We start from the raw sequence: 21,488 nt of genomic DNA on the forward strand, positions 1-21,488 counted from the left end.
TTAAAGAAATTTTTCAAAATGTATCGCAATTATGTGGTTCAGTTATGCATGAATCATATGCATGTACTGATGAAAAGAAATGATGTATCAATACCGCGATACATCCACAGATAGAAACTGTCTCTGAAATTTTCAATGACAATTCTGTCGGTTCTGTATCAAACGTTTTTGCAGCAATAATTTACACATGTATATATATATATATATATATATATATATATATATATATATATATATGCGAGTATGATCAGAAATGAATTAGTTAACGATACGTTAACATTGCTGTCAAACACAAAGTTTCAAATGCCGGTGAATGAATGTATGGTAATTGATTCAAGTAATATAAATAATATAGATAATGAATATATTAATAAAGATGATGAAATCGATAACACTGTCTTGCATGTAGGTGGAAATATCGATGCATGTTGTTTACATTCTGTAGAGATTAATGAACCATCCTTCTGGGATATATTTTTACTGAAATGCAAAAAATATCTACTCACTGGATTGGCAAATATCGTTTTGATTTTGTAATAACGAAAATGAAGCATCGCATGGTCTTAAAACTCAGTATTTTGTCGAATGTCAAATGTGTCATTTCCAAGATAATTTTTGGAGTGAACCAATGAATGACAAAATATTGGATATCAATAGAAGTGCCATATGTGATACTATAATGACAGGGATTAATCATAAGCAACTTGAAGAACTTCTTGCTACTACGGATATTTCATGCATGAGTAATAAACGTACATTAATTATCATAATAAAATGTCGGAAGCTTTTACCGCTGCTGCAGAAGAAGAAATGCGAGTAACTGGCCAAAAGGAAACGTGTTTGGTAATTGAAAAGGGAGATGTAATAGACGGCATTCCGCATATACCTGTAATAACAGATAGATGAAAAGATCCTATCGCAGTGTTACGATTCTCTATTCGATGCAGCTATTATTACGGAATATTATTCTCAAAAAGTTTTATTTATCGGTGTAAGAAATAAATATTGCGTGGTTTGTGCATGAACAGCTAAAATATCTTTAACACCAAAAGAACATAAATGTTTTAAAAAATTAGGAAAACAATCAAAGTTCTACCAGTATGGAAAGTGATATAATTCTTGAAGGTTTCCGATGTAGCTTAGAAATGCATGGAATAATCTATAGTAAATATATTGGTGATGGAGATAAAAAATGTGGCTCAATAATTAAGAGATTTTCCACCATATCCAAATATTGTGGAGAAGATTGAGTGTACTAATCATCTTTTTCGCAATCTTTGTAATAAAATACGTGAAGCAGGAAGTAGTGGTGGCAAAAATATTTCAAAATTAAAAAAGGTTGTAACGAACAGCGTGATGAAAATTCAGAACGCTGTCATAAAAGCCATCTCATTTCGCCGTAACAGCGAAGTATCTTGGCAAGATAAAATTGCAAGATTAATTAAAGATTTACAAAATATACCTAGTCATGTATTTGATGAGCATAAAGATTGTCCCTCTCTTCATTATTTTTATATAGGAGAACGAAAAGAAGGTGAGGAAAATCTTATGCCCCAATTACAAAAGGCAGGATTATTTTTAAAAATTGAAATTGCAATGAAATGTATTATAGAGAATGCTGATAGTTTATTATATCAATTTACTAGTAAGTATCAATTTACTAGTAATTCCGTGGAAAGTTGCAATGGAATTATTAGTAAAATGATTGGTGGCAAACGTATTCATTTTGCGAAGAGAGGTTCTTATGAGACGCATGTAAAAACATTTGTAGTACAAATGAATACTTTGCAAGCATTGAGTTCTATTTGTCATATTATAAGTAAAAAATCATCAGCACATAAATAATCGAACGTCGAAATATGAAAAAAATAAAGCTTACCATGAACATGTTCGCACGGCAAAAGAATTATGAATTATCTATTCATATATCAAAATATTTTGTTAAAACATTTACGTCCGATAAAAATTACGGACCGAATGCAAAACGGCCTGATAAAGAAGTATGTACGAACAGCTGAAATCTAATTTTTACGAAAAGTTAATAGAACAACAACGTGATCGCTGTATTGGAATGTGCTACGCGCGGTTAGCATGAAAACTCGCAGTGACGCAACATGCGGCGAAAACTTCTCACTGCTTCAAATTTTGGAAAAGTTTGTAATAGAAGAAAAACAACTTCATGCCAAAATTTTGTAAAAGCAATTCTTTACCTTCCTCGTCTGACAAACACAGCTGTTGAGTGGGATAAAAGAAAAGAGATTGTGGCACGACAGCAATTGCAGGTAGAGTTGGGAATAGAAATAAATGATTGTGGATTATTTATTGATGCAGAATTCCCATATCTTGCTGCAACGCCTAACGACCTAATTATCGGAGATGATACTATTGTTGAGATTAAATGTCCTTGCCGCGGCGCGGAAATGTTTCCTATTGATGCAATGCTCAATAAGATTGCAGACATTCATAGAATTTTTGATAAAATAGATAACACTCGTAAGACGCGTACTATTTTCATCTACAAAGGTAGATATATCCATATAACAAAAAGAAAGGATTGTGTTTTTGCTGTATAGACGCCCTTTGGATTAAACGAGCGTGATGATAAGTTTTGGGAAACAAAAATGTTACCATTGCTGAAACGATTTTACGAGGACTGCTTGATTCCAGAAATAATCGATAGTAGAGCGGCAAGAAATATGCCAAATCGGGAATGGCATTATATCATCGAGGCAGAAAGCAACTCGGAAAGAATGTCATTGAACTATTGTTTCAATAATAAAATGTATATCCGTATATGTATATATGTGTATACACATATATATATTTATATGTGTATAAGAATTCAAAATCTTTTTCAACAAAATCGGGAAAAAAATGAAATATTATATTTAATATTAATATAATTTTTTTAATTTTCTAATTTTCTTGTTGGACAGTAAGGAGTCTTTTTTTACATATATTTGAATGATTGTGTAAAAAACATGTACAATCTATATCTAATTTGGAAAATTTATGAATCCGTAATATTATCTAGTAATTTTAACTCCTTAAGGTGCTTTTTCATGGTTAAATTTAATGCTTGATATTCGTCAGTTTTTCTGATCTCGTAATTTGTTTTGACACTAAAAATGAGCGTTTTAAGGGATACCACACACAAAATTCTACAATAGTGACCATAAGACGTGAACTTAAAGCGATGAGCCAATCAAGATATTGCTTTAGGTTACGTAACGGAAATGGAAATAACAGCTAGTAAATTTATCCATAACTTCGCAATAAGGCGAATTTTAACTGGTTGAAACTCACCTTAAAGATAAGTTTACTATGCACATATGTAATACTACTATATTGTTGACGCAACCTCTTTTTGAGAATAGGGGGTGTGCCAAGATAGTGAGATAAAAAATCGACTTCTCGCTTCCACAATTCGTGTACTTGCTTTCGCTCATTGGCTTAAGTTTACGTTTGGTTATTATTACGGATTGTGTGCGGCAGTCCTAATTGGATCTAATATAACATCTGTAGTTAGAAATTAGCTAATGATGCTATAATATCTTATATTGCCGTAAAATAACAATTTCTCTTTCTACAGTTATCATTTTTGATAATTGTACAATTTTGCTTTAGTATCTCAAAAATCAATAAAATTAGCAATAATTCTTCGCAATAACCAATATATGTAGAGAGTAACGCATTTTTTCAGCGCGCGCGTATAAACAACAAGATAGGAAACAAAACCGTTTATGTTAAATAACATTACTTTAAAATCCGAAGTGCCACGGTCTGAGTATTGAGATGTTGAACTAATATATTAGGTGTTGGAATTAATTCGTAGCGTTTTTTAATGAAAGAATGTTATTTATTTCACATGAGCATTAAAAAATACATTAATGAAAGTACTTCCCATCACTTGTAAAACGCTACGAATTAATTCCAACACCTAATATATAATTTCAAACAATTGAATTAATTTCAGAAATGATAATTACGTGCCGATATGGTTGTCGGCATTAACGCAATTGATCTGAAATATTAATAATCCCCCCAAAATTTCCCAAATTAATCTTAAAAAACTGTAATAAACTTATTTGCGAAAAATATTGCCTCGGCCGGAAGTCAAACCCGGATCTCTTGCATTCCGTGCGAGCGTTCTGAGTCTTTAGACTATCGAGACCTTAGCAATAATTCTTCGCAATAACCAATATGTATAGATTTTTCGCAATAAGTTTATTACAGTTTTTTAAGATTAATTTGGGAAATTTTGAGGGGATTATTAATGCATAGTCGCATAACCGCATAAAAATATGCATATAAACATATGCATAAAAAAAATTATCTAAGCACATTTTATGTCTTTATAAGAGAAATGCGATTAGATAATTTTCTTTATGCATACGTTTGTACAGTTATACAAATTTGAGTAGATATACTCTAATAAGCCATAGGGAGCCCGCACACATCTTCTCTAAAGCCCATTCTATTGTACATTAGGGTTTGAGAATAAGAATTGTCATAACACTTACTTAGACTTAAATTGTAGACGTAAGTAACGCACAAGCTTTGGCGTATGTGACGTACAATTTATTGTCGTTTCTTGGATGGCTTATTATAGAAAGCCTATAACTCCGGATCTACAATAGAGTTCTAAGCCTTAAACCATAAGAAATGGACGAATCATAATCGATTATTCTCTTCAAATTCGACTGTAATTAGTTAATTTCTTATGACTTAAGGGGATGCTGGAGCGAAGGCTGAAGTTAATCAAGGTCGATATTACAGATTTTTATTTCCAATGTATAAGATGCTTACGCCCTCTGAGTTAATATGATCATGCAGGAAATTCGATCGATTAATTATCGATATTTTTATTCCGTTTCCTACATCACCGTTTCTTACATTACCATCTCAGCAGGGACGTGTATTAGGGTCGGTTCCACAAATGTAAAATTTATTTTGGAAAATTTTCCAATTTTAAAATTGAGAAAAAAATAAACCATAATTGAAGTTAATCTTATATTTGTAGAATCGGACTTTAGAAATACAGTTGTATTATGTATACATGCAGTGTAGGCCGTGTTCCAATATATATCACCAATATTAAAAATCTATAATATACATAAAGTACAGTTTTTAACTTTAATAGCTATATCAATACAAAACCGTAGTAGCACTTTTTCCTTACGTCCAATGTCATTTTAGGTAATAATAATATAATATCAATAAATGAATACGACATTGCACATACATAATGTAATTTTTTTTCATAAATATTCATATATTAGGTGTTGGAATTAATTCGTAGCGTTTTTAATGAAAGAATGTTATTTATTTCACATGAGCATTAAAAAATACATTAATGAAAGTACTTCCCATCACTTGTAAAACGCTACGAATTAATTCCAACACCTAATATATATATATAATGAGTATATCTGTACACATAAAATGAGGATTTATCAGAGAATTCGTAATTTGATTATCTTTTTAAGATGTTACGTCTGATCATCTGCGTTTGATTTTCGTTAGCTTTGATTTATGTTAGTTGTATGTATATTCTGATATTGAAAATATAAAAGCATATATCACTAATATCTGTATATTTGACCGTAAAAAAACATATCTCTTTTTATTTTTTCAACGTAGAAAAAAGAAGATCAGTACACCTTTTTGTTACACGTAACAAAAAGAGATGAAGTAGCTACACATGTGAATATGAATTAGAAATATATTTTATATTTTGTAATGTGAGTACATCATAATGCACATAAAATATAATTCTATTCATTAATGTGTCTATATTATATCTGCATGAAAAGCTAAGTATGAGCTAAGTATGATATAACTTCTATCTCTCTTTTACGGGCCTTCTACAATAAGTCATTAGTTACAAATCAGAAGTCAGAAGCTAAAAATTGATCAATCACAGTCAATTTTTCTGACTTCTTATTTATGACTGATTTATGGCTTATAATTGTAAAAGCCTATTAAACATAATAAAAAGAGATGGAATAGCTATTAGGTGTTGGAATTAATTCGTAGCGTTTTTAATGAAAGAATGTTATTTATTTCACATGAGCATTAAAAAATACATTAATGAAAGTACTTCCCATCACTTGTAAAACGCTACGAATTAATTCCAACACCTAATACATATGTGCAATGTATTTACGTACTGAAAATGCATGTTATATCTTAAGTTACAATGGTATTGAGAATAAAGGAAAAAGTGCTATTATATTATACGTATATACATGTATTTCAAATACATGGTTACATCCATGGAATGAAAGATATATCTAAGTCACAGTCAGAATGTATTTAGTAAAAATATACTTATTGTAACTTGCTGTTAGTCAACGTACACATTGACCTATAAGTGTATACATTTGCTAAAACATTTTGCTTTGAATATGATATACTTATATACATTTCATAAACGTACAGCATCGTACGAAAATTATACATGTGACTATTGACTGTATAATGTATGTTATATATGTGTATAACGTATATATTATATAAAGTGTCCAAAAAGGCCCTGGATTTAGGAGCTGAACATAAAGGTGACTATAACTATAATCGAGTAAAGGAATGTGAATTATACTTGTATCGGCATGCATAGTACGCCAAAATATAATATGTTGACCTATGATTCACGTTCTCTTCTATGATTGAATTACGGCCATTCTTGTGCTATAAGGCTATTACTTAACGGTTTTAGAAAAAACGTTTCAGACAAAAAAAGTTATAAGGTTTCAAAGAAGCTGTTTACTGATATTCAGTCTTTTTTTTTCTTCATTAGTTTCTTTGTTTCCATCATGTCAAGCAATCAGCTTTTGATTCCATCATGACAATGCTATTCACATTTCTTTAATTGCAGACGCAAAATTCTACAAGTTGATTCCGTAATTGTATTTTACCAAATTTGATAATATCGAATGCCTCTGCCAGTAAATTAAAAATAGTCAGTCCATGATGAAGGCCTCTGACATTTATCTATAACTAGCTAAAGCACGATTTACAGCTGTGGCATTTTGTTATAGCTAGCCAGTCCACGATTAACGCCTTTGGCAGTAAATTAAAAATAGTCAGCCCACGATGAACGCCTCTGACAGTAAATTAAAAATAGTCAGCCTACGATGAACGCCTCTGACATTTGTCTATAACTAGCCAAAGCACGATTTACGGCTGTGGCATTTTGTTATAGCTAACCAGCTCACGATTAACGCCTCTGACAGTAAATTAAAAATAGTCAGCCCACGATGAACGCCTCTGACATTTGTCTATAACTAGCCAAAGCACAATTAACATCTCTAACAGTAAATTAAAAATAGTCAGCCCACGATGAACGCCTCTGACATTGGATCTAATTAAACAAAGCGCAAATTATTGTTATAACTATATCACTTGTATGATAAAAGTGATATTTTTATGAATGACATAAAGATGCTAACCTTTTCCATGCTGGCTTTATAGGGTGCCTTCCAACAAGAAACGCACATCACAATAAGCAATTTTGACCTTCTAGAGTACCTTCCAACAAGAGACACAGTGTGACACGGTGCATCATTACAATCTTGTTCGCCAATACAAGAATGAGATACTGTATTGTACTGAGTCGCTTGTTAGAAAGCACCCATAACCTTCTCTTACCAAAGGCAGACAATATTCTGCTACTACATTTTTTTCTATTTTGTGGACACAAAACACTATATAAATACACACACACACACATACACACACACACACACACACCACACACACACACACACACACACACACACACACACACACATATACATATATATGGTTATGTGTAAAACACTACTACACTACACTAAATTAACAATTCTGTTACGCGGCAACGATACTGTGAACGCGGGTCATACTGGTTACAGCTGATTGACTCGTATAACGCCACTGTTTTCTGACACATACAGCGTCACGCAAAACGATATATGTATGCATATATATGCATACATACAAAAAATTTTTATTTTTCACTCTAAGAAAAAAGATACATAATCGATATCATGGTCACATTATCTTCTCCTTAGAGACTAATTAAGAAAAAGCGTTTCACCGTATCTAAATCTACGTCATTGTAAAAACTCTCTATTATCTTTGAAGTTCTATTATAGATATTATATATTATTATAGATATTATAGATCATTTAAATGAATTCTCCAGGTTTATTCCACTAAAAAAAAAATACAAATAGATGACCAGATATATGACGCGGTAAACTAAAATTCTATATTACATTCTGTGGTCAGTAGCCCTTTGAAACTGAATGTATCATAAAAATAATAAAGTAATATTTTAAAAATACATTACATTCAGTAAAATGCATTAAGTTATTATGATATTCAATCACCATTATTAAGAAAATACAATATTATGTAGAAAGGAAAATATTTTATTTTATTTTATTTTATTTTCATGACAATTTGCTAGAAGGTATGGTCGCAGCATACTGTTCCTTATACTGTGACGTTCTTGAAATGCACTTTCGTGCGTGAACGGTTCGGCCGTCAAGCATCAAGCGGTTATGAAGGAAAGTAGGCAGCATTTCAGAAATCGGCCCGAAATGCGAAATTAATTTCGAGCTTCATTGAAGTACACGTATATAATTTCTGTAATTTTAAAAAGTATATTTAGAGTAATATAATATAATAATAGGTTTATTAATAACGTTATTTATTAAAAAAAAAATTATGAAAAAAGGAAAAAGTAGGATCGAACATAAGATCTTCAATATTCTGATCTTGCACCCAACGCCCGAGACCACGCTGAGTTCTTGCGGATCATTTCGACAAACACGGTACATATAGCGCACGGAAAGTCTTAAACTATTGTATATCTCATCAATGTTTATGTTTTGAAATCATTTTTGCATTTGCATTTTTGCTACGTTAATGAGAAAGATATATGATTAATATAATTTAATAAAAAGAAAATGAAAGAATTTTAATTCACAAATACGGTTGCCAGCTCTCCGTTTTTTTTTGCCAGACTTCGGTTGCTTGGACTAATATTTAATACTCCAGCAGACGATAAAAATTGGAGATTTTCACATTTGCTGAAGTATTGAATATTAGTCCAAGAAACCGAAGTCTGTCAAAAAAAAAACGGAGAACTGGCAACCGTGTTCGTGATTTAAAATTCTTTCAATTTCTGTTATTTCGATAGAGCGAGACAGAGAAAAAAACAAAAACGGATAGAAGTTCCGATTGTAATCGGTGAGTCTCCGCCGAACTGGGCTCGTCTAGCAAAACAATGAGTTTGTCTCTGTCTTTCTCTCTGTGATCGCTTGTTTCTAGCGACCGAAAATATTTTCTCGACGATCTCGGCCGCTTGGCATGTATCATAAGGAGGAAAGAGACATTCTAGATAATACATAATTTTTATTAAGTTATATTAATCCTTTGCCCTACGATTTAAGTTACGATGGCGCGTGCCATAATTAACAGCCTGGAACATATGTTTATGTTTGGCCTGACAGACGTACCACGGCTCTCATCAATGATACTTATGTTTGGCCCGATTTCTTTACCACGAGTTTCATATGATATTATAAGTAAAAGAGTTAATCATATACCTTTCTCATTAATATGTAATAGCAAAAATGATTTTAAAACGTGATAGTTAACGAGATATAGTTTACGATTTTTCGTGTATTTTATGTACCACTTTTATAGAGGCGGTCTGCAAAAACTCAACGTGGTTAGGTGCGAGATCAGAATGTTGAGGATCCTATGTTCAATCCTGCTTTTTCCTTTTTTCTTAATTTTTTTTTAAACAAATAACGTTATTAATGAATATATTACTCCAAATATATTTTTATAAAATTATAGAAATATATGTGTATTTCAGTGTGCTCAGAACTAGTTACACATTTCGAGCCAATTTTTGAGGTGCTGCCTATTTTTCCTTTACAACCGCTCAACAGTCGACGGTTGAACCGCTGGATCGCGCGCGAACGTGCATCTCAGGAGCGTCACAGTATAAGAAACATGGTGCTATCATACCTTCCAACATGAAAATTATCATGATAACATTTTAGCATGAAAATTATCATAAAAATATTTTCCTTCTTACATAATTGTTATTTTCTTAATAATAGTGATTGAACATCATATTAATAAGTATATACATTTTACTAAATATTATGTACTTTTAAAATATTTACTTTATTATTTTTATACATTAGATTGATACATTCTTTTTTCTTTCAAAGAGCTACTGACCACGCTTATGTGCCACAAAATGTAATATCTTTTAATATAGAATATTGATAATATCAATTTAAGACTAATAAGAGTCGATACAGAACGAGATGCGTAATTTTAAACTGGAATGACTCAACTTCAATAACTCCGTGATGTCTTCTTTATTCAACATGTGAATAAAGAAGGCATGTTGAATAAAGAAGACATCACAGAAGACTAAGGAAAGTAAAGGATTGATAATTTGCTAGAAGATACGGAGCATATTTTTTAGTGCAACGCTCCTGAGATACACATCCGCGCGCGATCCGGTGCAGCTCAGCCGTCGAGCATTGAGTGGCGGCGGCGGGGGGGGGGGGCGAAGAAGGCGATGCTTCAAAAGTCGACCCAAAATTTAACATATATTCCAATAACTATAGGAAGAATACCGAATCACTTTAATAGATAAATAAAAAATTATTTGTATATTGCATATAAAGGCACATATAAAGGCTTTTTGATTTGTTAATTATAAAATTATATTGACATCATTCTTATAATTATATTAATCATCCTTATAATTATATTAATCGCACTTTTGCGATTTGATTGATTATCAGAATTTTCATTCGGATGATAAAAAAAACATTTCACAGAAAGTACTGATTGACGTAACATTATTACAGAAACATGATTTTTTTTTTATTTTTTCTAAAGGTAAATTAAAACTTTTAGAAATACACATATAATTTCAATAATTAAATAAAAATATATTTAGCCTGTAATATATGTTTGTTAACAATGTCACTTATTTAAAAAAAAAATTATGAAAAAAGAAAAAAGGAATTGATCATGAGATCTCTAACATTCAGATCTCGCATCTTACGCGTGAGGTCTTGCAAATCATTTCTATGAACGTGGTATATAACGCTCATGGAAAATCCTAGAAGTATCAATATCCCGTAAATTATCATGTTTTGAAATTATTTTTGCTATTATACATAAATTGGAGGAATATAGGATTAGCATAATTTATTAAAACTTATATGTTATCTATAATGTTCCTTCTCCTCTTAATTATACACATTGAGCGGCCGAAATTTTCCAGAAAGCATTTTCGGTTGCTAGAAACAAGCGAGATGGGGAGGGGAGGAGAGGAGAGGAGAGCAGAGAGAGAGAGGAGAGGAAAGGGGGAAGAGAAAGGAGAGGAGAGGGGGAAGAGAGAGAGAGAGAGAGAGAGAGACTCTGAAGGATAGACTCGCTGTTTCGTTCGACGAGCTCAGCTCGGCATGCGGAGTCTCACCGATTACAATCGGAGTTTCTATCCTTTTTTGTTTTTTCTCTGTCTCACTCTGTCGTACTTCTGTTTCAATAATTCGTTCTGCAATTCAAGAATGTGATTTCTATCGATTCTGGCATCATCGTCGATGCAGCAAGGATGCACGATTCCTTCTCTAAACAACGATCCTGATATATATTTCTATATATACAAAAATATATTATTATGACGTTTCCGGCTGATAATATAATACTGGTTTATTTACAATGGTTCAATCCATTTCTATAGTTGAATAGCGATATTACTTCGTTTGCGCGCGACCGATAGAAGGAATGGCGCTTCTTACTAAGACTCGACATCCGAGTCGAGTCAAAAATGTGCTGTATACAATAATTTCAGACCTTGCATAAGTAGCTGGCGATTTACAGAAAAGCTCAAAGAATAATACTATGCTTGCAGAAACGAGTTACGAGCTTTAGCATAAGAGCAAAGAATATTCGAAAATTTCATTTATATGCTACGTCTACTATGAGATTGCCGCTTGTCGTTCCGACATCCGAGCAGAAAAGAAGCTCAACCGAAACACACATCGCGTTCCGAACCTTGATATATGCATGTGTAAATAATTCAGTAAATAAAGTTTAGACATGTGTTGTATATATGTACACGCACACACACGCGCGCGTGCGCACACGCATACATACGCACACGCGTATGTATTTGTGCTATTATATAATATATTATATATATATATATACAATATATATATTAGGTGTAGTAAAAAGAAATCCATTATTCTTCCAATAGATGGCTTTAGTAATCTGTATCTCGTCTACGCGTGATACAGATAACTAAAGCCATCTATTGGAAAAATAATGGATTTCTTTTTACTACACCTAATATATAAATAAAATGAAATAAATATACATATACGGGTTAATTCATTGTTCACATTTATTTGCTTCTTCCTTCATATCTTCCTTCTTTTTTATCGCGTTATGCTCGATTGTATTGTAGCGTTCGATAAATCGCACTCTTATTATTGCGCAGTGCGAATAATTGTTAAAGAAACTTAATAAAAATAAAAAAATAAGATAAAATAAAATAAATTAATAAGTCAAATATTTCGCGTGCAAGAAAAGGAAAGCGACATATAAACGGAAAAAATGGTAAATTTAATGATAAGTATACATGATAAGTATAGCGCGCGGTGGGGACCATGCTTGGTGATGGAGAGGACTGGCGATGGCGGACTGTGCCCGGAAGCGGACTACACCCGGAGGCAACGGTGGGGATCGGTGGATCGCGCCTGGCGGCCATTGACACCGTGCCACGTCTTCACCGCGACGCGAACGCAAGTTTTCGCACATCTCCGCTACGTAATTTTCGAGACATCCTCGTTCTCCGCACTGCCATTCCCGCGACGTCATTCACTGTGATGTCATTTTCCTCCTCCTCCCCTGTGACATCATCCCTTCCCCATGTGACGTCACCTCCTCCCCTCCCTGCGCCACGGGTATCCTGTCTTCATTCCCCCTCAGAGCTCCTAGGTTAGAATCCTCCTTACTATATATTTTATTACAGTTATATATATTATTACAGTTAAGTAAATAACAAGAGATAGTATCATTTCTATTTTTTAATTTAATAGAATTTAACTTGATTGGTTAAGATTGTAGCATCTGGGTTTTAATTATATATATATATATATATATATATATATATATATATATTTGCAATGTTATTGCATATATATATTATATATATACATATATGCGTATGTATAAAGAGTTTTCTATTAATTGACTAGTTTGACGACTTTTACAAATTATCAATTTTATTGCATACAACTGCATACAAAGGTGTACATTTATTCCATGATGGATATATTACATTTATTTGTTAGATAAAATGCGTATATGTGTATGTATAAGATATTTTCTATGAATCGATTAGTATCCCAGTCAGAAATAATTTCTCGAAAAGATCGTCGTTTCGCTATCGAAAATAAAAGTCGAAAGTTTTCGAAATTTCTATTAATTTCAATGGATTTTTACTCCAATTTCGATTAATTTTCGAGTTGGAAATAAATGAATTGATCTAGTTAGCATAAAAATATACTACTAGTATCACTAATGCAATAAGTAAATTTGATAAGTAATATCACTAATAGAGGAGAAAATTTCATTAAAGTTTCATTGAAATTTTATTGTAAACAGTAAGTATTATTGATTAGCATCATATTTTAGAGGATACGTGACAAAATTATAATATAAAAAAAATTTATTTTATGAAGAGAGAATTAATTTTGAGAACTAATTTTATGATGCACCCATATGCGGTCATCCATTCGAATCAGAACCTACACTTACCATGTTTCAGTTTTGTGATTGTACGGAAACTGCTCCTTCGAAGAACCATAAACATCTATAATGCTAATGGATGTATAGTTATAACATATCTGTTCAAAGATGTTGTGAAAGAAGCGGAACACATAAAAAAAATATAATTAATATTAAATATAGTAGTAATGTACAAATGATGATACCTATGATAATAACTTGTTTTTAATAATACTGTAAAATATTATTTTTATTAGCTGAAATAATATTAATTGCTCTAATGATATATATATATATTAGGTGTTGGAATTAATTCGTAGCGTTTTTTAATGAAAGAATGTTATTTATTTCACATGAGCATTAAAAAATACATTAATGAAAGTACTTCCCATCACTTGTAAAACGCTACGAATTAATTCCAACACCTAATATATATATACATATATAAACTTTTCCAGCAGCCAATGTATATATATATTAGGTGTTGGAATTAATTCGTAGCGTTTTTAATGAAAGAATGTTATTTATTTCACATGAGCATTAAAAAATACATTAATGAAAGTACTTCCCATCACTTGTAAACCGCTACGAATTAATTCCAACACTTAATATATATATATATATATATATATATATATATATATTGTTTGAGATCGGTAATTCGAAAAGAAAAGCAAGAATTCTTTCAGTCGACCGACAGTAATTGTCATTGAACGCATGCATAAATTGAGCTCGTGATTTCATCTCGAGCATGATCTTAATCCTCGTTAAAATCATCGAATTCGTCGTTCTTTGTTCTTTTTAAAAACAATTCGTTACACGCAAACAAGTTGTCGTTACCGGCAACGGACAATCGAAAGTTCTAGAACGATTCAATTCGCGCACGCGAGCGCCGCGCTCCGACGAATACGTCACGCGCTGTCACCAATCCCACGCACGGATTTTCTGTCGCGCATGACTGTTACGTTGAACGTCGCTAGAAAAGAATCCAAAGCGCCAATCAATTTTGTACACCTAATGCCACGTAATAATTACGATTGTGGCAAATTTTTATTGGATTTTTCCCAAAAAAAAAGCTCAGGCCGAAAGCAATAAATGCTTCGATCTCGCCGTCCTCCTTCTTACTTCGAAAAAGTTCTTAGAGTTCTTAGAGTCATAATCTCGCTTCGTAAAATCGCCGTGCTAACCGCTTAGTGAAATCGCTATAAAACGAATCTTTCGAGAAGTGCCGAGAAAATCACCGAGAATTTTCATCACCGTGATTCCAAATTGTATTGGAAAAGGTGACCGCATTTAATACTCTGTTAATCTAATATTTAATTAATTATATTTTTGACTTTGTAACTGAGCATATTAAAGAAAATTCTTTTGTTAAATTACAAAGAAACGGAGTTCTCTTTACTGTCGTGCATCATATCAACCTTGTGCCGTTTTCTCACTCGAATCTTTCCGCGCGGTGCGCTCTCGCACATATATACATATATAATATATATATAATACGTAGGCTGCTGGAAAAGTTTCTGCAAACAATATGAAAAAAAAACATATAAAATTCGGTAAATGGCTTTATTATTTTTCGAAATATTCGCCTTTAAAATTGATACATTTTTGCATATGCTCAAATCAATTTTCGAAGCATTTTTTCCACCTGAGGCTGTAACCTCAGAAATCAGTGTACGAAATGTTTCAACAGCTGCTTCAGGTGACTCAAATCGCTCACCACGCATTTTCTTTTTAATGTTTGGGAACAAAAAGAAATCATTAGGTGATAAATCAGATGAATACAGACAATGAGTCATCAATTCGACATTTTTACTAGATAAAAAATCAAGGGTTTGACGTGCTGTGTGACAGCTGGCGTTGTCATGATGAAGGATGATGCGACGATTTCAATTTGTTCTACGCAATTCGTTTATGACTTCTAGATAGATTTAGGGCGATATTTTTTATTGGCTTTGGTAAGGCCGAACACGATCTTACTTGACTTACTGTGTATATATATATATATATATATATATATATATATATATATATATATATTGGTTAATCTAAAAAGTATTCGCGGTTTTTTGTCACTAGATGTGTGTTGATGGTCATATATCTAGTGACAAAGTACCGCGAATACTTTTTAGATGACCCAATATATATATATATATATATACAGTAAGTCAAGTAAGATCGTGTTCGGCCTTATCAAAGCCAATAAAAGATATCGCCTTAAATCTATCATGAATCCATAGAGGGCACCTTTGTCCTTGATGCACTATCAAGGAAGATTCAGTTGTCATTGAACTTTCTTAAAAGAATCATATTAAGCGCCATGAGTATCAATCGCGCTATGAAGTTGTGTTCCTCTGCACTCACCCAAAAATGTTACAATTAGCGGCTGCTAAATATATATTGGGTATGAGAATAAGTTTCCGCCCATTGCAGAAAGATGTCGTTAGTAGCATTGCTCGTGTGTTTGATAGAACGGCAAGACATGTTTTTGAAAGGTGTGTGTCCAAACTTTTGAGCTCAATAGATGGCATTCGTTCGAAGCGTAACAAAGAGTAACTTTTTTTGCGTTGAAGATGTCGGAATTTATTCCAAAAAAGCAATATTTGCGGGAAGTTTTATTCCATTATTTTATTTTAAAGAAAAGTGTTGCGGAAACATATCGTTTGCTCGTAGATATTTACGGTGAGCATGCTCCATCGAAAACTAGTTGTAAAGAATGGTTTCGGCGATTCAACAGTGGTGATTTTGACGTGCGTGACAAAGAACGCGAAGGTGCACTGAAAAAATTTGAAGATGCAGAATTGCAAGCATTACTCGAAGAAGATTCGTGTTTATCGCTCGACAGGTTGGCAAAAGAGTTAAATGTTGATAGATCCACTGTTGGAACACGTCTACACGCAATGGGAATGGTGCAAAAAGAAGGAAATTGGGTGCCATACAAATTGAAAGAGAGAGAGACATGGAAAGACGTTTGGTCAGCTGCGAGATGCTTCGTCAATGACAACAAAGGAAGGGTTTTCTACATCGTATCGTACTGACGATGAAAAATGGATCTACTACGATAACCCTAAACGCTTGAAAGCATGGGTGATGCCAGGTGAACCAGGTCCATCAACGCCAAAACGAAATATCCATGCTTCGAAGATTATGTTGTGCATCTGGTGGGATCAAAGAGGTATTATATATTATAAGCTGCTCAAACCATCCGAAACCATCACTGGCGATCGTTATCGGCTACAACTGATACGTTTAAACCAAGCTTTGAAAGAAAAACGACCGGAATGGGACAATAAGCACAACAAGCTGATTCTGTTACATGACAACGCTAGGCGTTGCAAAAACACGTTGCAAAACCGGTCAAGAAAGGAAACTTGGAAGGAGTAGTGGAAAATTCTGCCCCACCCGCCGTATTCACCGGACATTGCCCCTTCAGATTTCCATTTGTTCCGATTCATGCAGTCGGCCCTTTCTGGAGAACGATTCAATTCTTATGAAGGTATCAAAAAATGGCTTGATGAATGGATCGCTTCAAAAGAAGATTTTTTTATTCGAGGAATCCGTTTATTACCGGAAAGGGAGAAAGTTGTCGCTTCCGAAGGAGCATACTTTGAATAAACTCACTTATATAGATTTGTTTAAATAAACACATCTTTTTCATTGAAAAAGGGCGGAAACTTATTCCCATACTCAATACATTTTGCAAAGTACAATTCTTTGCATGTTTTCCACATCGTATAGTATTACAATCATCCAGATTAGTTAAAAGATTCCATGTCTTCGTAAATTGCATCCAAGGTCTCGATGTACATGCGTTCTCGCTCATCGTCCAGAAACAAATTCCACAGCCACTTTCGTTTTTCGTGTCCCTTGACGTACACAATAGCATCATCTTTAAATAAAGCCGTCGTGATCAGGCGTGTCGTCTCGTTATACGGACCGTCCTTCCAATTCATAGTGATAAGCACTCAACCAGGAAGCGCAAGACCTGTCGGATCTTGTCAAAAATTTCCAAATGACACGGGATTCGTAAAAATGTAATGTATGAGAACGGTCTTCTGTTTCAGCTACTTCTTTGACGATAAATTTCTTGTTAACGATGAATCCCTTTCCACAAACGTTGGTATGACCATGACGAGCAATTTTTCAAGACTGTGCTTCATCCCGATTTTTCACTCTCTTTTAAAGTTCTAAATTTTTAAAGTTCTAAATACTTGCTGACCTTGCAATTTACATAATCTTAGCGTTAGACAACGGACAGTATTCGATTACACGATCGTGTATGATGAGGCAATAGGCAATAGTATTGGCGGGCACATTCTCCTTGCAATCAAATTCTATGTCCACAGTGATGCTCTTGACGGATTCGTTTTATTGCGAGCAATCAAATCATCGCAAAAGCCCTTTTTCGATAAATGAGGGCAGCATTTCGAAGCAGTTGATTCCATAATATGCTTTACGAAAATGCGCGTATCAAACAAGGTGGCATATCTCTTTTTGCCAAAATCCAGATTTAAATCATCATACGGATAAAATTCTGAATTTAGATATACTTTCACGTTACTCAAATTACAATCGTCGAACACGCTAACATCTCGTGACACGACATTCTTTCGATTGGTTTGCAGAGCAAAGATACATATCGCAGCTTCTCAAGTTGAATCGCTATTTTAATAGCATAATGCTTGGTCTGTAACAGAAAATACTCGATCTTCGATTCCATGAGCGAAAACTCATGCTCAGATAACGACCGCTTTCCAATGTTCGTAGCATTGATAATTTATTGATATTATTTAATGCAATGTGAGACATCCGCCACTGCATTTTGAATAATTTAATCTCAGGATCCGTTAGGATTTTCCATCAAACAACTATAATTGTTGCGCGCTCGTATCAAAATCAATTCGTGGCGAACATTGACGACCACGCGTAATCTTCATAAAAGTCTAACAGCATGTTGAGTGGCACGCAAAAATTAAAGTATCCTTCCTCCGTGTCTAGAGTTCAGGGCAATCAAAGCTTTATCGTATGTCATTGACATATAGTTCTTGATGATATTGATAATTCCAATAATTCTGTTGCGTCAATCTCCACACCGTTGAGTTCATATCGAATTTCATCAAACATGAACGCCACGCAATTCCAAGCGTGGTCGACATCTTATCGTTTTTCTTCTTCACCATCAATCTTCCTTCAATGTAGAGAAAACTATCGCATGGCAACATGTGATGCACAAATTCTGCTGCTGTATGGGTATCTGTATCTCGTCTATCTATATCCAAACGTAGTGTTGGCGTACGGATTGTACGTGTGAGTCTCAATCTTGACGATGCAGTCATCAAAGATCAGCTCATCGGTAATATTCAGGATATCAGCCATTTCGCATGATGAAACCCAACGACTTTAAGAATGCAACGTTGGACACAGTGAATTTCTCTCCAGATATAGTCTTTCCAGTAAAAGGTGTATCTCTCTGTTTCGGCTGTTCATTCAACACAAGCATCTTACGTTAGCATCGCTGTACATACAACCTAACTGTGATTTCTTCTCCGCGAAAATCAAACAATCGACCGTTTTGGTCCACCACGCGAATCAGATTCGTAATGCTTCATACAATGATTGGAAGGTAAATGATCTGCGTCGGCCTTTCCGATATCTTATATCTTGTACGCTATATCCGGCAAAAATTCGTGTGTCGTAAGCACTCATCTGTCATTGCTGTACTCACCCGCGGTCACGTTGCACTCGATATATATGATATTTACGTATGATATTTATCGGCAAGTCCGACTCATGCTACTGTCGCGGCTTCAGCACGCGATTCGAAATTCCAGCGAGCCAATGTTGTGAGGTTTTGCAAAATCTATCCGATAGGCGCATTTGATCTCACTTCTCATCATATTATTGTTGGCGCGAATAATCAGCGGGAACTCTTCATTCTTCTTACATCGTGAGAACGTAAAATTTCACATTTCAGATACCGCTCTATATCACGCAGTTCGTATGATCTTTCGGGAATGACAATTTCTTCGTTGCCATAATAAAACTTGTTGTTTGTTGAATTTACATTGGCTAGAGTATAGTACGTTTCAAAGTCCGTTAGACCGAGCTCGTAATCGCCCAAATCTACCGCTGGAGTAGCTCACGGCGAGGACGCTACTCTTACCGATCAGCGTAAACGTAATGACATGTTTCAAACAAGCACTGAGTTAAACAGCACAATGTCGGTCCTTAAATTGCTTGTCAACCGTTCGTAGAAACTATAGACAAAGCTGTTCGCAATTGTTCTGACTATAACGTTGATGAGGCGATTGTACTTACACTGTTTGTTAGATACCGTTCAAGTTCTTTTAGCGGTCGAAGATTACCGAAACTGTCAAATGTACATGACGCGATTCCCTCTTTTCGCATATGCTACCTAATGCGTACCGGGTCCCTCGACATTGTCCAGATTTACAATACTGCTTTCGTTTTGACGTACTCCTTCGACCGGTAATGTAGTACGTATAAAGATGCCTCTAAAATATGGAATGCGTATACGGTTTATAAGTTGTTGCAGTTGCACATCAGTAGTTATCTCCCTCGGCATTTTTAACATTTCATCGATGTTTTTATTTTCTACGCGCGATACCTTGTCCGCGCTTGTAAGGAGCGAGATAAATACCGCGATTTTTCATGACGCGATTATGACTTTGCAGTTCTTCCAACTGACACTGAGCCGCTTTGTTATCGTTTACTGTTTTGGCAATTTCCGCTGCGCCGTCGACCAATGACCTGAGAAGCGGTAGAATAGGCAGGACGCCGTAGGAAGTATCCGCATGCTCTTCTTCGTTTTATCAGTTTTAAACCCATATCAACCTTCGTTTTGGCCTTCATAGCTATCCAAACTGCTGTGGCTACAGCTTTTTCTCTGAGAATTGAATCACCCACGGTAATGCGTTTCCGCGCCTTCTCGAGTATATTGTCAGCCGCGTGTCGTTCAGCGAGATCGTTGCTGTGCGAATACGCTATGTCGTGATCGCGACACGCAGCATCCAATGAATTAATGCCTTGATCACCTCTAGCAATTGCTTCTCCAATCGCGTTTCCAAACCGCAAAACTGATATCCGGGAATATGTAATTCGAAAGAAAGGGCGTTTAATCGGACGATTTAATAAACCTCTCGACGACATTTGCTACAGACATTTTTTATCATAAACGCTAGACTATCAATGCGTTTGATGACTCGGTAAATTTTAATTAGTGCTTCAGGCACCAATAGTATCATCGTATCTCCGAATCTGCTCGTATATGTTCTGGTAATCTGTCCCACGACACATTTATGCAATTTTCAAACTCTCGCAGCAGTACAATTTTCGTTATGTATTCCAGTTCTTTTGAGGTTAAACTGTGCACATCATCCGACACGACGAAAGATATTTTGATTATTCAATTTCTCTCTACGTGGCTCTATAAATAGGCCTGCTCGCGATATCGTTTTTAGTATTTTGGGGAAAGAGAAAATATGCGGTTTGTGCGCCAGTCACGGATGATAAAAGTGACGAATCTTGACGGCAAAGTGCAAACCGATAAAGAGACGTGCAAGTGTGGCGACATGCTATCGGCCTCTATACGCGCTATCGTCTGCGGATCGTTAAATTGATAAATATGCTGATAAGGA

At 34.4% G+C, this 21,488-nt stretch overlaps 2 pseudogenes; both read left to right on the top strand.

Annotated features, from left to right (window-relative positions):
• Nucleotides 1-485: 485 nt before the first annotated feature.
• Nucleotides 486-1,057, top strand: LOC147906525 (uncharacterized; annotated as a pseudogene).
• LOC147906526 (uncharacterized) lies at nt 1,020-17,214 on the top strand (annotated as a pseudogene).
• The last annotated feature ends 4,274 nt before the right edge of the window (nt 17,215-21,488 follow it).

The sequence above is a fragment of the Acromyrmex echinatior genome, unplaced genomic scaffold (assembly GCF_024713525.1).
Source record: "Acromyrmex echinatior isolate Ae372 unplaced genomic scaffold, ASM2471352v2 Scaffold22, whole genome shotgun sequence".
NCBI lineage: Eukaryota > Metazoa > Arthropoda > Insecta > Hymenoptera > Formicidae > Acromyrmex > Acromyrmex echinatior.